The 20,699-nt window shown below is 46.4% G+C and overlaps 1 protein-coding gene across 39 annotated transcripts in view; it reads right to left on the reverse strand.

The window, feature by feature from the left end:
- The window catches only part of RIMS2 (regulating synaptic membrane exocytosis 2), a 765,985-nt gene that overhangs the window by 465,635 nt on the left and 279,651 nt on the right, over positions 1 to 20,699 (reverse strand). The gene's annotated exons all lie outside the window — the stretch shown is intronic.

Raw genomic sequence — 20,699 nt, forward strand, 5'->3', positions numbered from 1 at the left:
CTCCGTGTATTAATATCTGCATATGAATTCCCCGTAATTCCCATGTAAGATGCAGCAGAAATATCACTGTGCAAAGGGTTTTTAAATCTGTATTATTCCAAAAAACATACACTAGTTCATTTTTAGGTCATAACCAGTCTGTAGCCGGTTTCACTCGTAGGCTATCAGGCCTAGGGGCTGGCAGTGGCTCAGCAGTCCTTCCCACCAGGTTGTAGCGGATTCCACTCAAGGCCAACAGGCATAATGGGCAGGCCATGGCTCAACACTTTTTCCACCCCCAAAGTCCTGGGATGGGCGTGCCTGGAATCAGCAGACCCAGTAGTCAGACTGCAATCTGTCGTTCCCCAGACAGATGGGGGAAGATGGGGAGGTGGGAGGACCCAGGCTGTCCCACTCCACCAGGTCGCTGCCCAGGGCCTAAGCGAGGGAGGCAAGGAGTGTCTCATTTGCCTTTTCCAGGTGCATCTGACCAGCCTTCTGTGGGTCACTTCTTATGTCCCCCCCCCTCTCTTCAGCTTGGGGTGTGGTTGCAGTCACCATTTCCCCTCCACCGAGGAGCTCCCAATCAGCTTCTGCAGCTCCATTTGTCAAATAAGTATTCCCCAGCTCTCTTCCCAATGTTCAGTTATACTCCCCTGAGCAGGGAGTGGGGAAGGGAAAAGGGTCAGGCCCTTGCCCTCCTGGTTGGAGTCTTACCAACAGTCCAGAACCTTCTGTGGATTGCTTTTTCCCCAGAAGCTGCAAACTGGCTTCCTCCCTTCAGACTGCCTCTCCTTCACTCTCTTCCCTTGCTTGACTGTCAGAATCCTTTTGAGCAGATTCTCCATTTGGAGCATGCTCAATGGCTGCTGAGGAAAGGTGCTTTCTTTGCCAGTACTGCTTCTTCATTCCCTTAGTCTCTGTCTGGAGTCTGTAAACCGCATCACACAATCCCAGATATTGAGGTAGATTAAAAAGGTAGGCATTTGAGATTTGTTTTTTAAGCTAAACCTACTAAAAATGTTTTTGTTATTTTTAATAATTACAGTGAAAACAGTTTGAAGGGGAAATGGTCAAATGCAAATATCTGCGTCCCCAAACATCACATTATTGTTTAAGAGCATGACAAACAGAATATGAAAGTGTCTGAAACTGACTAGTTTATTTTTATTGTAAAAACTGAAAGTGGTGCAAAAAGGAAACAAACCTCATAAATGATTACAATTTGTAAAACTCTTCCAAGTTTATTAACTTAGTGTGTTATTAGTAATACTGATTAAGTTATCTGTCTTAAAATATATTATTTTTCACCTGATTGACAATTTAAATATGTATTAGTCTAACTGGAATTAATATTACTTGAAGTATATATATATATTTTTTTTTGCTGGATGACCAAGTTCACAACAGCTAATCAGAAAGATTCTTTCACAATAGAGTATGCCAAAGAATATCAAAGATATCATCACAAAAAGCTCAAAGATCATGTAATTCAATTGTCAGCTTTGCTGCTGACTGGCTGTGTGACTGTAAGCAATTCACTTCACTGCTGTGTACTTCTGTTTCCATTCCTACTCTTTATTTGTTTTGTCTGTTTAGATAGGAAGATCTTTCAGGCAGGAAACTCTGTGTGTGATCAGTTGGATCTTCTGGATCCTACCATAACATAGAATCTCAATACTTGAAGATTACTAATATCAGCCACTGCATTAAGAAAAGTTACCTGTAATGTGACTTGCTGCGATGGAAATTATTTCCTATGAAAGTCCCTTCCTTTTCTTTCCTCACAATATTATGGTACAATTGGCAAGCTGCATTTTGGGAGGGGACAGTTGTCTTACACTGAAACTCCAAATGTTGGCCATGGCTGGAGAGAGGATATTGGACCTGATTCACCAGTAGTCTTTCTAGAATAGAAAAATCCTATGTCATGTGTGACAGACCCAGACCAGTGGGGTACAGGAGTCTGGTAGAGGGCAAATATACTGGTCACTGGATGAGTAGTTTTCTGTTCCCTGAGTGACCAGAGCAGGGGCTGCACTAGAGTAATCAGGAACTTGCTAGAACCAGTTAAGGCAGGCAGGCTAATTATGACACCTGGAGCCAATTAAGAAGAAGCTTCTAGAATCAATTAAGGCAGGCTAATCAGGGCACCTGGGTTTTAAGAAGGAGCTCACTTCAGTTTGTGGGGGGAGTGTGAGGAGCTGGGAGCAAGAGGCACAAGGAGCTGAGTGAGAGAGGGTGTGCTGCTGGAGGACTGAGGAGCCACAAGCGTTATCAGACACCAGGAGGAAGGTCCTGTGGTGAGAATAAGGAAGGTGTTTGGAGGAGGCCATGGGGAAGTAGCCTAGGGAGTTGTAGCTGTCATGCAGCTGTTACAGGAGGCACTATAGACAGCTGCAGTCCACAGGGCCCTGGGCTGGAACCCGGAGTAGAGGGCGGGCCCGGGTTCCCCCCAAACCTCCCAATTGACCTGGACTGTGGGTTCTCCCAGAGGGGAAGGTCTCTGGGCTGTTCCCCAACCCACATGGTGAATCTCTGAGGCAAGAAAATCTGCCAGTAAGCGCAGGACCCACCAAGATAGAGGAGGAACTTTGTCACACATGTCATGTATCCCAATCCTATGCCATATATCCAGCATGACAAATCCTGTGTCATACTCTTCTGTTCCTAAATATGACAAATCTTATTGCTACATTGTAAATTGGCTAACTTCTAACTAATCCCTTCTTTCTCATCCTCTCTCGCATCCAATCTTCCCTCACTTCTCTCATCTGTTATCTTTTGCAGTTCTTTTTCCCTCTGGGTCCTTTCCATTTGACTATAAGCACACTCTTGTATCTACTATTCTGAAAAAATTCTTCACCAACTATCCCTGCTTCTCTAATTACAATCCTGTCTGCCCTTTCTCTCAAATCTTTGCAGGTTCTGTCTATTCCTCCCACATTGATTTTCCATTTCTGACTCTTCCACTCTGGTTTATGTCCACTTCATAAATACATAGATTTTAAGACCAAAAGGGACCATTTTGATAATCTAGTCTGACCTCCTGCATAACACAGACTGTAGAATTTCACCAAGGGTTGCTACACCACGGCCATAATTTCTAGTTGAGCTAAAACATATATTTCAGAAAAACATCCAATTTTGATATAAAGACTTCAAGTGATGGAGAATTCACCACATCTCTACATAAGTTGTTTCAATGGTTGGTTATCAGGACTATTAAAAGTGTGTGCCATCTTTCTAGTATGAATTTGTCTAGCTTTAGTTTCCAACCACTGGATTATTTTATGCCTTTGCTTACTAACTTAAAGAACCCTCTACTATCAGACATCTGCTCCATATATAGTTATTTATAGATGGTAATCAAGTCACCTCTAAATAGAACAGGCTTCTTTAAGCTGTCATAATAAGGCAAGTTTTCCAGACCTTGAATAATTCTGGTAAGCCTTATCTGAAGCCTCTCCAATTTGTCAGTATCCTTTGGAATGTGGATGCACCACAACTGGATGCAGTATACTGGTAATTGTCCTACTAATGCTATATACAAGGAATGACCAGTCTGTGGCTCGTGAGCCGAAGGTGGCTCTTTTACAGTTAAAGTGCAGCTCGCAAAGCCCCACCACGCCCTCCCATTCTCCACCTACCAGACTTGGGCAGGGGAACTTGAGACCTCTGTCTTGCAGCAGGATGATGGGATAGGGGCTTCTGTCCATTGGGGAAGGAGGTTTCGGGGCTTCAGCCCTGTGGGGCACACCTGCCGGGGCTTGGGACTTCAGCTTCTGTTCTTGGGTACTGGTACAAAACTTAGGATAGAAGACAGGCAGAAAAATGTCTTGGCTAGAGTGGAATTGAGACACTACTTTGGGAAAGAAGGCTGGGTGAGGTCTGAGTTGCACCTTGTCCTTGTGGAAGACCATGTAGGGTGGGTCTGAGGTTAGTGCCTTTAACTCGGACACCCTCCTAGCTGATGTGATGGCAACCAGGAAAGCCACAAATAGAGAAGGGAGCAAGTCGCCAAAGGTTCGAAAGGGGGCCCTATGAGTCTGGAGAGGACCAGGTTGAGGTCCCATGCCGGCACAGGTTGTCAAATCTGTGGATATAACCTTTCCAGGCCCTTGAGGAAACGCCCTACCATGCGGTTGGCAAATACGCAACGTCCAGATGCTCCCGGATGGAAGGCCAAGATAGCAGCGAGGTGTACCTTAATGGATGCTGCGAGGCCTTGTTGTTTCAGGTACAGGAGGTACTCTAGGATGAGTGGTATGGATGCCTGGGGTGAAGGTGTATGATGCTGGGTGCACCAGCAAGTGAACCTCTTCCACTTAGCTAGATAAGTGGCCCTGGTGGATGGTTTCCTGCTGCTGAGTTGGACCTCCCTTACCAGTCCCGAGCACAAGAGATCCATTGGGTTTAACCATTAAGCCTCCAGGCTGTGAGATGGAGGGACTGGAGGTCTGGGTGGTGAAGGCAACCATGGTCCTGTGTGATCAGATTGGGGTAGAGTGGTAACATGATCAGGGTGTCCACTGACAGCTCCAGAAGTGTGGTATACCAATGTTTGCGGGGCCACGCTGGGGCCAGCAGGATTACATTCACCTTGTCTCTGTGGATCTTGAGCAGCAGCTTGTGCACAAGTGGAGTCTCCCCGTGGTAGAAGGAATGTGTCTGAGATTGAACCCAGGCTGTGTTTCTGGAAGGAGCAGAATGTTGGGCACTTTCTGTAGCTCCAGGTGGCAAACAGATCGACCTGGGGAAACCCCCACCTTTGGAAGATGAAATGTATGACATCCAGATGGATGAACCACTCATGATTGTGGAATGATCTGCTGAGATGGTCCGCTAGTTCGTTCTGCACGCCTGGGAGATAGCCCACTCCATTCACTTGGAGGCGTCCTATGCAGAACTCCCATAGCTGGATGGCTTCCCAACATAGGAGGGGAGGAACGGGCTCCACCCTGCTTGATGTAAAACATGGCAGTGGTGTTGTCCATCATCACTGCCAAGCACTGGCCTTGCAGTAGGGACTGGTAAGTTTGGCATGCCAGTCGCACCGCTCTGAGCTCCCAGATATTGATATGAAGTGAGAGCTCATATTGTGACCATAGGTCCTGTATTCGGAGATCTCCCATATGTGCCCCCAAACCTAGCGCTGATGCAGCCGTTACCAGGGACAAGGCAGGCTGTGGGCTGTTGAAGGGGACTCCTACGCACACTACCCGAGGGTGGAGCCACCAATGGAGGAACTCGAATACTTGCTTTGGCACTGTCACCACTGAGTCCAGGCTGTCACACCCCGGGTGATAGGCTGAAGCAAGCCACGCTCGGAGTGGTCTGAGCCTCAGTCTGGCATACCGGACCATGTAAGTGCAGGCTGCCATGTGGCTGAGGAGACTCAGGCATCCCCTTGCTGTAGTGGTCAGGTACCGCCTGAGGTTTTGAATAATGTCTGTTATGGCTTGGAATCGGGTCTCTGGCAGGAACGTCCTTCCCTGTACCGAGTCCAGCACCGCCCTGTTTAATTCTATTCTTTGGGTCGGTGACAAGGTTGACTTGTTCACGTTGAGGAGGAGTCCCAGTCTCTCGAAAGGGGATCTGACTAATCGGACTTGAGACTCTACCTGCTCCCTGGAGCGCCCCTGTTGTAGCCAGTCACTGAAGTAGGGACATACTTGCACCTGCCTCCTCCGGAGGAAGGCTGCTACCACCAACAGGCACTTGGTGAACACTTGGGGGGCCGTTGATAGCCCGAACGGGAGGACCATGAATTGATAATGTTTGTGGTTGACCACAAACCATAGAAATCGTCTGTGTGCAGGCCAAATGGCTATGTGAAAGTACACGTCTTTCATGTCGAGGGCAGCGTACCAGTCTCCTGGATCCAGGAGAGGGATGATCATGCTCAGGGAGATCTTGTGGAACTTGAACTTCAGCATGAATTGGTTGAGCCCTCACAGGTCTAAAATAGGTCTGAGACCCCCCTTTGACTTGGGAATTAGGAAATAACAGGAGTAGAATCTCTTGCCCCTTAGCTCTTGAAGAACCTCCTCCACTGCTCCTATGTCGAGGAGCAACTGCACCTCCTGGATAAGGAGCTGCTTGTGAGAAGGATCCCTGAAGAGGGATGGGGAAGAGGGGTGAGAGGGTAGGGCGGAGCAGAATTGGAGAGAATATCCCACTTCTACCGTGCGAAGAACCCAGCGGTTGGATGTTATTTGGGACCATGCACGGTAGAAGTGGAAGAGGCAATCCATGAAGTAAAGGGAAGGATCTGGTGTCATGGCGGGTACGCCGTCCTCAGGCGCACCTTCAAAAGGCCTGCTTTGAACCCAGCGATGGTTTGGTCGGGCCCTTGACCTGACGGGGAATGGGAAGGCTTGTGCCTGCCATTCCTACCCCTCCATCTGTGTAAGTCCTGTCTGGATCAAGGAGGGCAGGAGCGCTGCTGTTGAGGCTGCAGTTTAAAATGTTTACGTTGGGTTGCTGGGGTGTGCATACCCAATGACTTTATGGTCCCCCGGGAGTCCTTCAGGCTGTGCAGCTTGGAGTCTGTCTGCTCCAAGAATAACCCTGCGCCTTCAAATGGCAGGTCCTTCAGGGTTTGCTGCACTTTAGGGGGCATCCCGGATGCCTGGAGCCATGAACCCCTTCTCATGGCTAACCCCGATGAGAGGATGTGGGCAGCAGAGTCCATCGCATCTAGGGAGGCTTGGAGGGAGGTTCCCACCACTGCCTTCCCTTCATCAATAAAGGCCATGAGTTCAGCCCTGAAGTCTGATGGGATTAGCTCCTTAAACTTCAACGTGGAGGTCCATGAGTTGAAGTTGTATCTACTGAGGATAGCTTGTTAGTGAGCTATCCTCAGCTGTAGGCCTCCCCATTGAGTAGCCCTTTCTACCGAAAAGGTCTAATCTTTTAGACTCCTTGGACTTTGGAGCCGGTCCCTGCTGTCCCTGTCTCTCCTTCTCATTGACCACTGTCACTACGAGGGAGCAGGGCTGCGGGTGCGAGAACAAGTACTCATACTCTTTAGATGGGACAAAGTACTTGTGCTCTACGCCCCTTGCTGTAGGCGGGATCGATGCCGGGGTCTGCCACAGCGTTTTGATGTTGCTCTGTATAGTTTTTATCAGGAGCAGAGCTACTCTGGAGGGACCCTCCGGCATTAGGATATCGACCAGGATAGGGTCCTCTGGCTCGATTACCTCTTCCACCTTTAATCCCATGTTATGGGAGATTCTATGCAGGGGGTCCTTGTGTGCACGGTGATCTATCGGAGGAGGACCCGAGGCCGAAGTCCCTGCAACACCTTGTCTGGGGACAAGGATGAGGAGGCTAGAGGCGGTACAGGGTCCTCCTGACCTTCCAGCTCTCCAGTGTCCTCCTGGTCTGTGCCTGGGGCCTCAGCGCTGATTGTTGTTGCGACAGCAGTGGTCTGGCCAGCTGTTGGAGTTGTCACCGCAGTTGTTTTAGCGGTGACCTGGATGGGCTGTGAACCCTGTGCTGTCGTCATTTTCTATCCCTGAGGCACCAGGCAATATTTAGGTGGCTGGGGTGCTTGGGTTTCAGAGACCACTGAACGAGAGCTCCTACAAAATGAGCCCTGGGCTGGTGATAAACCCAGGGAGTCCAAAAGGGACATTGAGGTTGCCAATGTGGAGGCCATGCTGCCGGTGCCTCACTTCTGCGCATATCTGATCTTCGTGGGAATCTACGGTGGGAATAAAATAAGTCCCCGTCCAAATCAGATGACACTGATCTGGAACGTGACGACCATGGCGGCGTTGACCGGTGCTGTGCTGCGGACCAGTGCTGATGTGCCCACGCCAGGGATCAGTGCTGGGACTCCGATGTTGGGAACCGATACCGGAGACTGGTGCCGCTCCGCCAATGCCAGAGACTGGTGCCACTCCGCCGGTGCTGGAGATCGAGATTGTTGTCCCATTGGTGCTGGGGAACTGCACATGGGGTCCGGAGCCGGAGATCGGTGCCTTGGTGATGTCGAACCTGAACGGTGCTGAGGTGCTGGACCAGAGAAGATGATCACCGCATCATAACCGGCTTGCCTCTAGATGGTGCCAGACGCAGCGACACCGAAGGCTTGTCTCTGATAGCCAGAGGTTGAGGGGCCATCATCTTTATTAAATCCCTGGCAGCTTCAAAAGTGTCCAGGCTGGAGGGGAACTCCAACTCCTCCACCTGGCACTGCCTGTCCAGGGAGTCGCTGGGCTCTGGACTCAACGGCCCCCTTCGGAGAACTGAAGTCAACGGCGCCAACTCCTGCTCCTTGGGCGCTGAGTGCTCCTTCGAGGGACGCACTGCTGTTGTGCCTGGTGGCTGGCTGCCTTCAACACCGGGGAACGACCCCTATCAGTTTTCTTGTGCCGCTTGTGTGGCACTGGTGAATAACAGCAGTGCCGCATGTGCACCGCTTATGGTGCCAGGAGCGTCGGTGCCGAGGCTCTCTTGGAGCAGAGTCTTTCCTCGGCACCGTGTCGCGCACAGAGGCTGGAGCACTCTGCACCGACGCGCTCAGTGCCTGATCCTGGTGTTCCATGGTGGACTGGGGATGGAGAGCGGACTCCATCAGAAGTTGTTTCAGATGGAAATCCCGCTCTTTCTTCATCCTAGGGCGGAAAGACCTGCAGATTTTGCACCTGTCTGTTTGGTGCTCTTCCCCCAGATACTTCAGACACACATCGTGGGGGTCGCCAGTTGGCATGGGCTTACTGCAGGTCCCGCAAGGTTTAAACCCTTGGCCCCGAGGCATGCCCTGGAGCCGAGGGGAAGGTAAGTGATAGGGGAAGACCCCCTCCCTAACCTTAACCACTATGTACACTAAAACTATACTAACTGAAACCTAGAGTAAAACTACAAACTAGAGAAGAAAGCTAAGGGAAGCACCTGCTAGGCAAGCGAACGCAGTTCCACCAGCCATTGTGGGTGGTAAGAAGGAACTGAAGGGGGGTCGGGTTGGCAGGGTCATATATTGAGCACTATGAAGGCGCCACTCCAGGGGGCTCCACAGCCAACCTGATGGGAGCTGCTCAGGGAAAAACTTTCCGACAACTATGCACTTGGCACACGCACACCTGATTGGAATTGACATGGACAAGCACTCGAAGAAGAAAAAAAAGTACTGATTTGCCAACTCACTGTGAACTAATCCAATATGACCCCTGGATTACTTTTTCAGCATCTCTTTACCTGAATTGTTGGGGCAAGGTTTTATTTTGTATGCAATAAGTTTTAAGATAGGGCTGCCTATCTCCACTATGTTTTCAGAATGATGTGTGTATTTTTAATGCCTTATAATAATTGGATTCTGGTCTATGTATAAACCCGTGCAACTACATTCACATTAGTAGGACTGAACAGGATGTAAGTCATGGCATAATTGTGCTCTAAATGCTTAATAAAATAACAATCTAGTTCTTTAAAAAAGTAACATTAAAATTAACTTTTACTTGGGATACATACAGCACTAATTAATTTTTAAAATCATATTTTCATATAAAATTCTCACTTTGCTTGTATTCAGCTCTAATGCACTGGGGGGCTTAGATATAAGAACATAAGAATGGCCATATGGGGTTGGACCAAAGGTCCATCTAGCCCAGTATCCTGTCTTCTGACAGTGGCCATATGCAAGGTGCTTCAGGGGGAATGAACTGAACAGGTAATCATCAAGTGATCCATCCCCTGTTGCCCATTCCCAGCTTCTGGCAAACAGAGACTAGGGACACCATCCCTGCCCATCCTGGCTAATAGCCATTGATAGACTTATACTCCATGAATTTATCTAGTTCTTTTTTTAACCCTGTTGTATTCTTCACCTTCACAACATCCTCTGGCAAAGAGTTCCACAGGTTGACTGTGCATTGTATGAAAAAATACTTCCTTTTGTTTGTTTTAAACGTGCTGCCTATTAATTTCATTGGGTGACCCCTAGTTCTTGTGTTATGAGGAGGAGTAAATAACACGTCTTATCTACTTTCTCCACACCAGTCATGATTTTATAGACCTCTATCATATTCCCCCTTAGTCATCTCTTTTCCAAGCTGAAAAGTCCCAGTCTTATTAATCTCTCCTCATAGGAAAGCTGTTACATAACCCTAATCATTTCTGTTGCCTTTTTCTGAACCTTTTCCAATTCCAATATATCTTTTTTGAGATGGGGTGACCAGATTTGCATGCAGAATTCAAGATGTGGGCATACCATGAGTTTATATAGAGGCAATATGATATTTTCTGTCTTATTATCTATCCCTTTCTTAATGATTCCCAACATTGTTAGCTTTTTTGACTGCTGCTGCACATTGAGTGGATGTTTTCAGAGAACTACCCACAATGTGCATTACTTTGCATTTATCAACATTGAATTTCATCTGCCATTTTGTTGCCCAGTCACCCAGTTTTTTGAGATCCCTTTGTTAACTCTTCACAGTCTGCTTTGGACTTAACTACCTTGAGTAGTTTTGTATCAACTGCAAATTTTGCCACCTCACTTTTTACCTCTTTTTCCAGATCATTTATGAATGTGTTGAACAGTACTAGTCGCAGTACAGACCCCTGGGGGACACCACTATTTACCTCTCTCCTTTCTGAGAACTGACAATAATAATTCCAAGCTAATTGAAAGGTTGCAGATTAAGTTCCTAAAAGTGAAAATGGAGGAGCATAATCTCTTTTATATCAGAAATTCTATGAACTGGTGTAGTGAGGCGGTGTGGTTCCCCACCACCCTGGAGAGAGACGAGTCCCTCAGGACACCAGAGTGGGTGGAGCCAGGGAGCTCTGAGCCTACCCCCCAGAGGGTCAAGTATTTCCCCGGAAGTATAAAGGCCTGACCTCAGAGCTCACTGGGAGAGCAGCCACCGGGGAGGTCAGACGCCTCTGGCCTAGCCAGCGATTGGGAAACCCCAGTGGCCTGCGGTAAACCCCAGGACTGGCCCGACCTGCCCCGTGCCAGCTACCAGAAGGAGTTGCTAAGCCTGCCCCTCGCTAGCTACCAGGAGAAGTTGCCGAGTCTACCCCTCACCAGCTATCCCAAGGAACCCAGGCTGCTGGACCCCCCTGAGGACACCACCCCGACCCAGGTATCTCAAGAGGGGGCGTCTGGAAGTAACCCTAGTCTGGCTGCAGCACTGCCAGAACCCATGTCAGTGTGTTGTGGCCAGGATCCCCACTGACGCAGCAGCAGGTCTTCTGCCGCTACTAGGGCCCCTGGCTGGGACGCAGTGGAGTGGGAGGGCCTGTATCCCACCTGCCACCCAACTGGTGGGTGGCAGTCTCCCCTTCTCCCAGGCCCTTTGGAACCTAAGGCCTGGGCTTACCATTATATACTGTTGTTGCTCAGCCCCTGCCTGAGGGCCTGACTCACCAGTGCCCCGTCCTGACCTAGGGCCTGGTCTTACTGTGTTATTTCTACCTTCACAAACGCCACGGAGGACGACTCCTGTGGCCAGACTAATTACCTCTAAGACCTATTCCCCAATTTAGTGAGGCGGTGTGGTTCCCGCCACCCCAGAGAGAGACAAGCTCCGGTTAACCTCTCTACATGTGGTGGAGAATATGGGCACGATCCCTCAACCCCTGTGAGAAGAGATTTGGGGGGGAACGTACCCCAGAAAGAACCATGGAAATGGACAAACTTATCAAGCTCCTGACTGAGAGCCAGGAGCGGCAGCAGGTGGCCCAGCTCCAGCAGCAGCAGCAGGCCACCCAGCTCCAGCAGCAGCTCATCCAGCATCTGGGAGCGCAGCAGCAGCTGATTCAGGACCTGGGGGTTCAGAACCAGGAACACCAGCGGCAATGCATACAGCAGCTGGTGACGGTACTGCAGAGCCCCAGCCGGGAGACGTGGCTGGGTCACCCCGCACCACCATGCCGGTGCAGCTAACCAAGATGGGACCTGATGATGACCCCGAATCCTTTTTGGTAACTTTTGAAAGAGTGGCGCTGGTCGCAGGGTGGGCCCCTGACCAATGGGCCACTCTCTTGGCCCCGTACTTGACCGGGACAGCCCAAACAGCATACCGAGGGCTGTCTACGGATGATGCAAGGGACTATAGCCAGGTAAAGGCAGCGATCCTGGACGTCTTGGACGTTAGTCTGGAAACCTTTCAGCAGCGGTTCAGGAGCCAGACCTACCCCACGGGCACCAGACCCCGGCTGCTAGCCCAAATGCTGAAGGAAGCATGCAAGCAGTGGCTACAGCCAAAGAGGAGGACTGCAGATGAGGTCACGGAACAAATAATTTTAGAACAGTTCGTACACATCCTCCCGGTGCAAGGAAGGGCCTGAGTGCTTTGCCATCGGCTGGCGACGCTAGCCGCCGCCGTCGCATTGATGGAAGACTTCTTGCGGCCAAAGCGCCGGTGGGGCCATCTACCAGAGCCTACCCCCCTGTGCCAGAGTGCCCTAACCCCGAAAAGAAAGGGGGCATTCAGACCGAAGTGCGGAGTCTCCCCCCCGGGCAAGAGACTCACTCGGGACTTTGGGCCAGACGCCCCAAACTCCCACCTCGCCAAGGATCCGCACCCCCCATATTGAGTGTCCCGAGGACCAATCGGTGTCTACCCAGGGGCCCGACAGGAGCCCCCACCCGGGGTGGTCACCCGGAACTCGGGCCCTCTTTTTTATGCAGGAAATATGGACACTTGCAGCGTGACTGCACTGAGATGGACTGCAGCTTCGGCCACGTCTGTTCCGGTAGTTGTCTACACGGTTCCGGTAGTCTACACAGTTCTGGTAGTTGTTGGGGACCCCCCAACCATGGCCCTGATCAATTCTGGCTGTGGCCAGACTCTAATCCGTCAGACCTTGGGGCCCCGGCCGACCCCACCTGGGGACGATTCGGCTGCAATGCATCCACGGCGACGTGCGGCCCTACCCCGGTGCCTGGATCTGCTAACGGTGGCTGGGGTCACATGACGGATTGTCGTCAGCCTGGCTCCTCGACTAGCCTACCTGGTGATTCTGGGGCGGGACTGGCCAGCGTTCGAGGAGATCCTCCACTCGACCCCTGCACTGGAAGGAGATTGGAGGGAGGGACCGAGGAAACCAAGGACCCCCCACCTGGGCCGACTGTCGAACCCTGACTTAACACTGACTTTTGCCGCAATCAAAGAGCAGACCTCACTGTTAGTTGGGCCTATGAACAACTAGCCGCATCGCGCAAACCAGTGGCCCCGTTTCGAGCTACGCTGTGACCGTCTTTACCAGGTGGAATGGGATCCACGCACGGAAGAACCACAGACGCAGCTGCTGGTGCCTCGGTGCCACTGACGAGCAGTAATGAAGCTCGCACACGACATCCCTTCTGCCAGGTACTTGGGCCATGAAAAGACCCTCGCCCGGATTTTGATGCAGTTCTTCTGGCCCACCAGGGGGTGAGGAACTATTGTAGCTCCTGCCCGGAGTGCCAGTTAGCAGCTCCCCCATGGGTGCCCAAAGCCCCTTTGGTTCCCATGTCAGCGTGTTGCCACCAGGATCCCCACTGACGCAGCAGTGGGTCTTCTGCTGCTGCTAGGGCCCCGGGCTGGGACACAGTGGAGTGGGAGGGCCTGCGTCCCCCCTGCCACCCAACTCACGGGTGGCAGTCTCCCCCTCTCCCAGACACGTTAGAACCTAGGGCCTGGGCTTGCCATTATATACCGTTGTTGCTCAGCCCCTGCCTGAGGGCCTGAGCGCCTGACTCACCGTTGCCCCGCTCTGACTGATAGCCTGGGCTTGCCATTATATTCTGTTACTGCTCAGCCCCTGCCTGAGGGCCTGACACACCATTGGCCCGCCCTGACCTAGGGCCTGGGCTTACTGTGTTATTTCTACCTTCACAAACGCTGCCGAGGACGACTCCTGTGGCTGGACTAATTCCCCCCATGACCTATTCCCCAATTTGGTGAGGCGGTGTGGTTCCCCGCCACCCCAGAGAGAGAGATGAGCCCCGGCTAACCTCTCTACAAAAACCCACAAAAGCTTATGCCCAAATAAATCTGTTAGTCTTTAAGGTGCCACCAGACTCCTTGTTGTTTTTGTGGATACAGACTAACATGGCTACCCCCGATACTATTTTTTGTTTGTTACATTGTACTAGCTAATCTACACATAGATGTCAAGCACTAATATGCAGCAGTGTAGTTGTAGCTGTCCCAGGATATTAGAGAGAGAAAGTGGGTGAGGTAATATCTTTTATTGGACCAACTTCTGTTAGCAAGAAATACAAGCTTTTGAGCCATACAGAACTCTTCTTCAAGTCTGGGAAAGGCACTCCTACTGTCACAACTAAATGCAAGCATAAATAGTTAGCTCATTCAAGGGTCCATTCAAAATAGAGTGGCCTGTTAACATTTTCTCAGTCATAGAACAAAAAAGAGGGAGTTAGTGGGTTACAACAATCTGTCCTATGACTGCAGAGTGTCAACGGGCCACTGTACCTTGAATGGTTCCTTAGCATATGTGATAGCTACTTATGTTAAAATAACAGGAGTACTTGTGGCACCTTAGAGACTAACAAATTTATTAGAGCATAAGCTTTCGTGGGCTACAACCCACTTCTTCGGATGCATATCTATGAGAAGAAGTGGGTTGTAGCCCACGAAAGCTTATGCTCTAATAAATTTGTTAGTCTCTAAGGTGCCACAAGTACTCCTGTTATTTTTGCGGATACAGACTAACACGGCTGCTACTCTGAAACTTATGTTAAACAAATCTGTTCCACATTGCATTTAGCAGTGAGGCTCTGAGTACTAATCTTGAGGTGAGTGAGCTTGTTTGGCTGTTTGGTTTTTGGCTGTTTGTGTTTTTTCTTTATCTTTCAGCTTCCCTAATGTTACAGTGTCAATTGGGATTATATGTTTGTTCCCTTTGTCCCCTTGATCATCCTCGATTGGCCTAGATCTGCCTTATGATCACCCACTGAGTCAACAGTGTAACATTGTTGCACAAAACGCAAACATCATTCTGGGATGTATTAGCAGGAGTGTTGTAAGCAAGACAAGAATTAATTCTTCTGCTCTACTCTGTGCTGATAAGGCCTCAGGGGGAATATTGTGACCAGTCCTGGGTGCCACATTTCAGGAAAGATGTGGACAAATTGGAGAAAGTCCAGAGGAGAGTAACAAAAATTAGTAAAGGTCTAGAAAACATGACCTGTGAGGAAAGATTGAAAAAATTGGATTTATTTAGTCTGGAGAAGAGAAGACTGGCAGGGGGAGGGACATGATAACAATTTTCAAGTACATAAAAGGTTGTTACAAGGAGGAGGGTGAAAAACTGTTCTCCTTAACCTTGGAGGATAGGACAAGAAGCAATGGGTAAACTGAAGGAAAGTCACTTGTCCAACATTATACAAGAAGTACTGGCAGAGGCAGGAACTCCTGGCCCCCAGCCCTGTGCCTCAACAACAACAACATACTCTTTCCTCCGTTGAATTATTTAAAAATGTAGATTTGGGTTACCAACTACAGATAATCCATGTATACAATTGTTTTGCCTTACTCTATGAATGGACTTACTTTCCAATCAAAACATATGTTGAAAACATCAGTTTGTGTGTGAACAAATAATTAGATTTTAAAATAAACTCCTCTCTCCAGTTATGTTCGAAACCCTCTCTGTTCTTCTTGACATTATCACAGATCTCACAAAGTATGAAGGGCTAGGCCAGGCCAATACCTAAAAAGAAAAATGTTCAGGGAAATCCAGGTTCTATAGGAAGTAGTTTTGGTGACAGAGTAATTAGAGCCATATACTGTAAGTCAGAACTGAAACCTATGATCCAGCATAGTGTCAGGGGCACAATGCTGTTGGAGATACTTTCTTTCAGAGGACTTATGAAACACTGGTCCTGATTACTTGGGCCTTGTCAACACAACATACATTTCTTAAAATTTTACACCACTAGCAGTAACAGTGGAGGCTATTGTGTAGATAAAGTATTGTTGGCCATCATCTTTTTAACCACCTACAACTGCTCTGAGAAGGATTTTGAAAACATGGAAGTAAAAACACCCATGGCAGGTCTACTCAAGCATTCTCATCAATAATAGCAACAGTTAGAAATTGAAAGGAAAAACCTCTCCTGTGGATACACACTTGCTCATCATTAAAGATCCTGTGGTACTTCTTGTAAGAGTAGAGGTTCTGACCCTGTTATGCTAGCTGAAATGTTAATTGGATATAATTATATTAATTATAATTAATTGTACTCTAAGAAGTTCACAATTTGAAGAGCAAATTTACATCCTTTTTTGGAGGACTCCCCTGCAATGTCTTCAACATCATCAAGCAATTACATAGTTACCATGAAGTTCTGGAGTTCCATATTTTTGGGATTGTGATTTTCTTCATCTTTTTACAATCCCTTTATGCTAATAATTTCAATATATTTTAATGGGGAAAAATGTTCTGATTTGTATATGTTTTTTACTTCATTTTTTTGTCCATTACAGAGTATTCAAGAGATTATTTTCCTTTCAAATAAAGGTACATGTCAAAAGACCTTGACTTTGGTGTATATTCATAACTTCAACTTCTTTATTTTAGATTATTTTGTTAATTTTTTTATTGTTTTGGTTACAAGAGTATTTTAAACCATTTTTTAAACCAATTTTTAATTCAATAACTATTTTTCCATTTAGTTGCTGATCCATTTCCATTTGTAACCATTTTAACTAGTAAAGTCATTTATTCTCATACATTATTAATAACTATTAATATCCAAAAGACACAAACTAAAAATGTTTTACTGAAAATACTGATTGAGCTACACAGGAACAAACCTGTTTGGAATTCCAGAAGAGAGGAGGTTGGGTTACATCCTCCTCAGAAAGATCAGTCAAAAGTTTTTCTTTGGCCTCCTGTTGCCAGGAAGATAAAGTGTTTACATCAAGATATCTTTTAGTGTTCTCACAAATGAGGATACCATACCTGTTCACATCCAAAATAACTTTGAATTCTGCAAGACAAAACTCCACAGAGCCCTCACCCCAAAACTTGAAAATTCTGGTTTCAACAAGTAAAATCCGTGAGCTGAGTCACATATCCAGGACATATGAACACAGTACTCTAAAACCAGAGAATATTTATTTCCTTATCATTCTCAAAATATGTCTCTTCACTTCTCAGCTAAAGAAAGGAAACAAAGAGCCTATAGCAGAGGTCAGAAAGTGATCTTTTGCACCAGTTACAAAGCACACCCTCAGGGGAGGCCAAAAAATTGAAACACTGTTGTGACTTCTGCATCAAACTTCAGATCTAATATTTCTTCAAAGGGTATCAAGACACTGTTAATAGTGTCACCATTCTCTGATTACTCTGGTTAACCAAATATCTATAGATTTTTGGACCCTGAACTTATTCTGCAATATTTACACCTTTCTTTTTATTCCTTTTATTAAAGCCCTGGAAGTCACATTAAGGCTTTAACGTGAGGAAGTAAGTGACGTCAATTTCTTTGATCTTTGCTCATCATTTGTATTTTGTTTAGGAAAGCTTCTGAATTTTCAAATTTTTCAAAGCAAGGGCATCCAAATCGCCTTATTTATTTGTATAGCCTCTTTCTGAGCTCAAGTAGTGGCTGAGGAGCTTTTGCTCTGTTTTGCTTTTTGCTTTTGCAGTGTTTCCTGTGCAGTTTTATCTTCTTATGCAGTATCATCACTGCCCAAGTAGATCAAAAGTGAAAAAAGCCTGTAAATCAAGAAATCAATACCAGGAGAGCCCACACTGTAGGAAGTATCCCTTCTGCATCACACTAACTGCTTCAACAAGCCAGTAATGGAAGCAGGATCAATTGTGCAGCTTTCTCCACCCAGGTTGCATACCCTAGAATAGTTTTGAGGACAATATTTTGTTTAGCTTCTGTTTGAAAAAACAGGTAGCACTTGTTTTGTAACACTTTTATATTAATAAGATGTATGTATGCTTACTTGTGTGCATTGAACATCTTGTTCTTTTAAAACACTGTCAGTATGAGCATGTTTAATGATCCAGTGCCTGCTTTTGGGAACTACCATAGGTGCTGGAATTAGGGGTGCTGGGAGTTTGATTCAATGGCTCTCAGCACCCCCACTATGCAAATTGTTTCAGTGCTTAACAGAAAATAGTACCGAACTATTTTAAGGACACATTTTTACCTGTTTGGGATGACATAACCGGAAAAAAAGAGAAAAGAAGCAGTTTTAGATCTGTTAGGACAGAAAGGAACAGCCACAAAACACTAAGTTTTCCCCTATTTTACAGTTTAGCTAATGAAAATTTTACTTCTTGAAAGATCATGTTCCTATGATGCATTACAACTATTATTACTGAGGGGGGAAATAATTATTATCATCTATATAGTACCATAAATTTTAACAGAGCTCTGCTGACATAGAATCAGTCATGATCCTGAAAAGGAGATGAAAGGATAAAGAAGGGGTAAGAATGAAATGGTGAAAGACAACATGAGTTTGAATACCAACTCTGCCACTGACTTTTTGTGTGACCCTGGACACAGCAAGTATCCTTTAAGCTCTCTGACCAAGATTTTCAGAAGTGATTAGTAATTTTGAATGCCTCAGTTTCTGGAAGCCCAACTTGAAACACCTTAAAGGGGCCTGTAATGGGGTTCGACTCAACACTGTGGCACCTCCTGCTGGCTGTCCTGGGGATTAGCTCTGTATGCCAGTGCACCTTCCTCTGGTGGTGTCTTGCCGCTGTCACTTCTGCTCCAGGGATCCATGTCACTCTTTATGAGCTCCATGTCACACTTCTGCTCCATGTCACTTTATCCCCTCCAGCTGTGCCGCACTCTATGCTCCCCTCTTGTGGGAGAATGTCACAATCCTTTAGTACAGTCACTTCTTCAGTGGAGAGTGAGAGTGGGGGGGACCCGGGCCCACCCACTACTCCGGGTCCCAGCACAGGGACCCTGTAGATGGCTGCTGCTTGCAGCCAGGGCCGTCCCTACCCATACGCAAAGTATGCAGCTGCGTGCTGCTCCAGAACCAGTCACAACAATAAGAATAACCAATAATCTGGTGCATAACATGCGCCCAGGCTGCTGCTTTGCAAATGTTGTACTGAAGCAAAACAGAGAAGATGTTACTGGTCTTAACTTAGAGCCCTGTTTACCATGTAAGACACAACCTGACAAAAGAATGAAAAACATAATAAAATTTTATACGCACCAATGCTGTCAATCATTAAAAATTATCTACATTTTAAGACAGAGACAATTCAAATAAATGTTTTGTCCAACACTGAAGGTTTTTGTATATGATTAAGCTGATCATTCACAACAGTCAGGAAATGGTTGATCCAGTAAAAAAAAAAAAAAAACGAGGAAGATATGAAAATCTCAGCAATAAAATCTTTAAGGAGGTTAGGCATGCTAGATTTCTAAAGTAAGGAGAGGCAGATCTACTTGCTGCTCATTACTATATATCAGTATAGTCAGAATAGGCAATTCTCTGAGTTCTAATGCTAGCAGCAGATTTTTGTCTTTGTCTCTTGGAATCATAGATTATATCAAGACAATATATGCTTAGAGTTATATCACACAAGTTATATCACACACATAGCTATGTTGCAATGATACAGAGAGTCCAAATCACACAAATTGTGTATATTGTGCACATAGAACTACAAAACTGTTTCCAAATAAATAAAAGAAAAGAAAGCAAGCACTCTGGTTCCTTCAATGTCAAAGTAATCGTTAGTGCACCATGATGAATAACAAATGTCTGTGCCAATAATCCTGGACATCACATGATGGCTTCATTATAACACAAAGTGATAGTAAATTATAGTTAGAAGACATAAGGTATGGGCCAAAATACTCTTTTGTAAAAAAAAAAAAAAAAAACACTTTACTGCCAGAATTACTGTATTTTCAGTGTAAAATCTGATTTCATTTGCTGGCTAATATTTTAGAGGTGATAGTAATCCACTTCTGACAAAAATATGTAAATAATAATTAATATATCCAAACATGCTTATCGTCCAGTTCCTCTTTCAAAAAGCACATGATCCTAAGAATCTCCAAGCCAGTTTGTTTTTAGTTAAATAAAAAATATATTTTACTTTTTGGTAAAGTCCTTCTAATTTTATGGAATCAAAATACAGACCACTACTGTGCCTATGTGATAAGAGAAACCTTTCTACTATCTATTCTGGGAAATTGTTAGATGTCTTATGCCCCTGTGTGGCCAACCTGCACAACAAATTTGCCTTCACATTGCTAGTAACAAAGAAGCAATAAAATAGCAAGGGGAGTATTAGTTCTCCATTTCCATTCCTCAAAAAAAGCTATTAATATACACTGCAAATGGTAAATTGGACTGATATTGTGTTGTGCAGTTTATATCAATTTTGGTCAGAAAAGATACTCATCATTATGCGGTGGTGTGTTAATTTGAATATTGCCCAAAGCAACTGTGAACTCCAATGCAGTATAAAGTATGCTGCTACAAATAGAGCATCTGACAGTACAATATTTGTGCATTCAGCTCTAAATGCAGAATCACAACCTGAAAATCCAGTAAATATATCCAATAATTAAGGGCTTTTAGTAGACATAAATACCACTTTAATTTGGTGTTCTTCGTACTTTAAATTTAAAAATAAAGGAGTTTAGTCATCAAAAATATGTAGCAGCCAAAAATCAAAGGGCCTTTAAAATTGGACTGGGGCAAATACAAGCATTTAATTATAAAGACATCAAATGATTAAAA

Source organism: Emys orbicularis, chromosome 2, assembly GCF_028017835.1.
Source record: "Emys orbicularis isolate rEmyOrb1 chromosome 2, rEmyOrb1.hap1, whole genome shotgun sequence".
Lineage (NCBI taxonomy): Eukaryota > Metazoa > Chordata > Testudines > Emydidae > Emys > Emys orbicularis.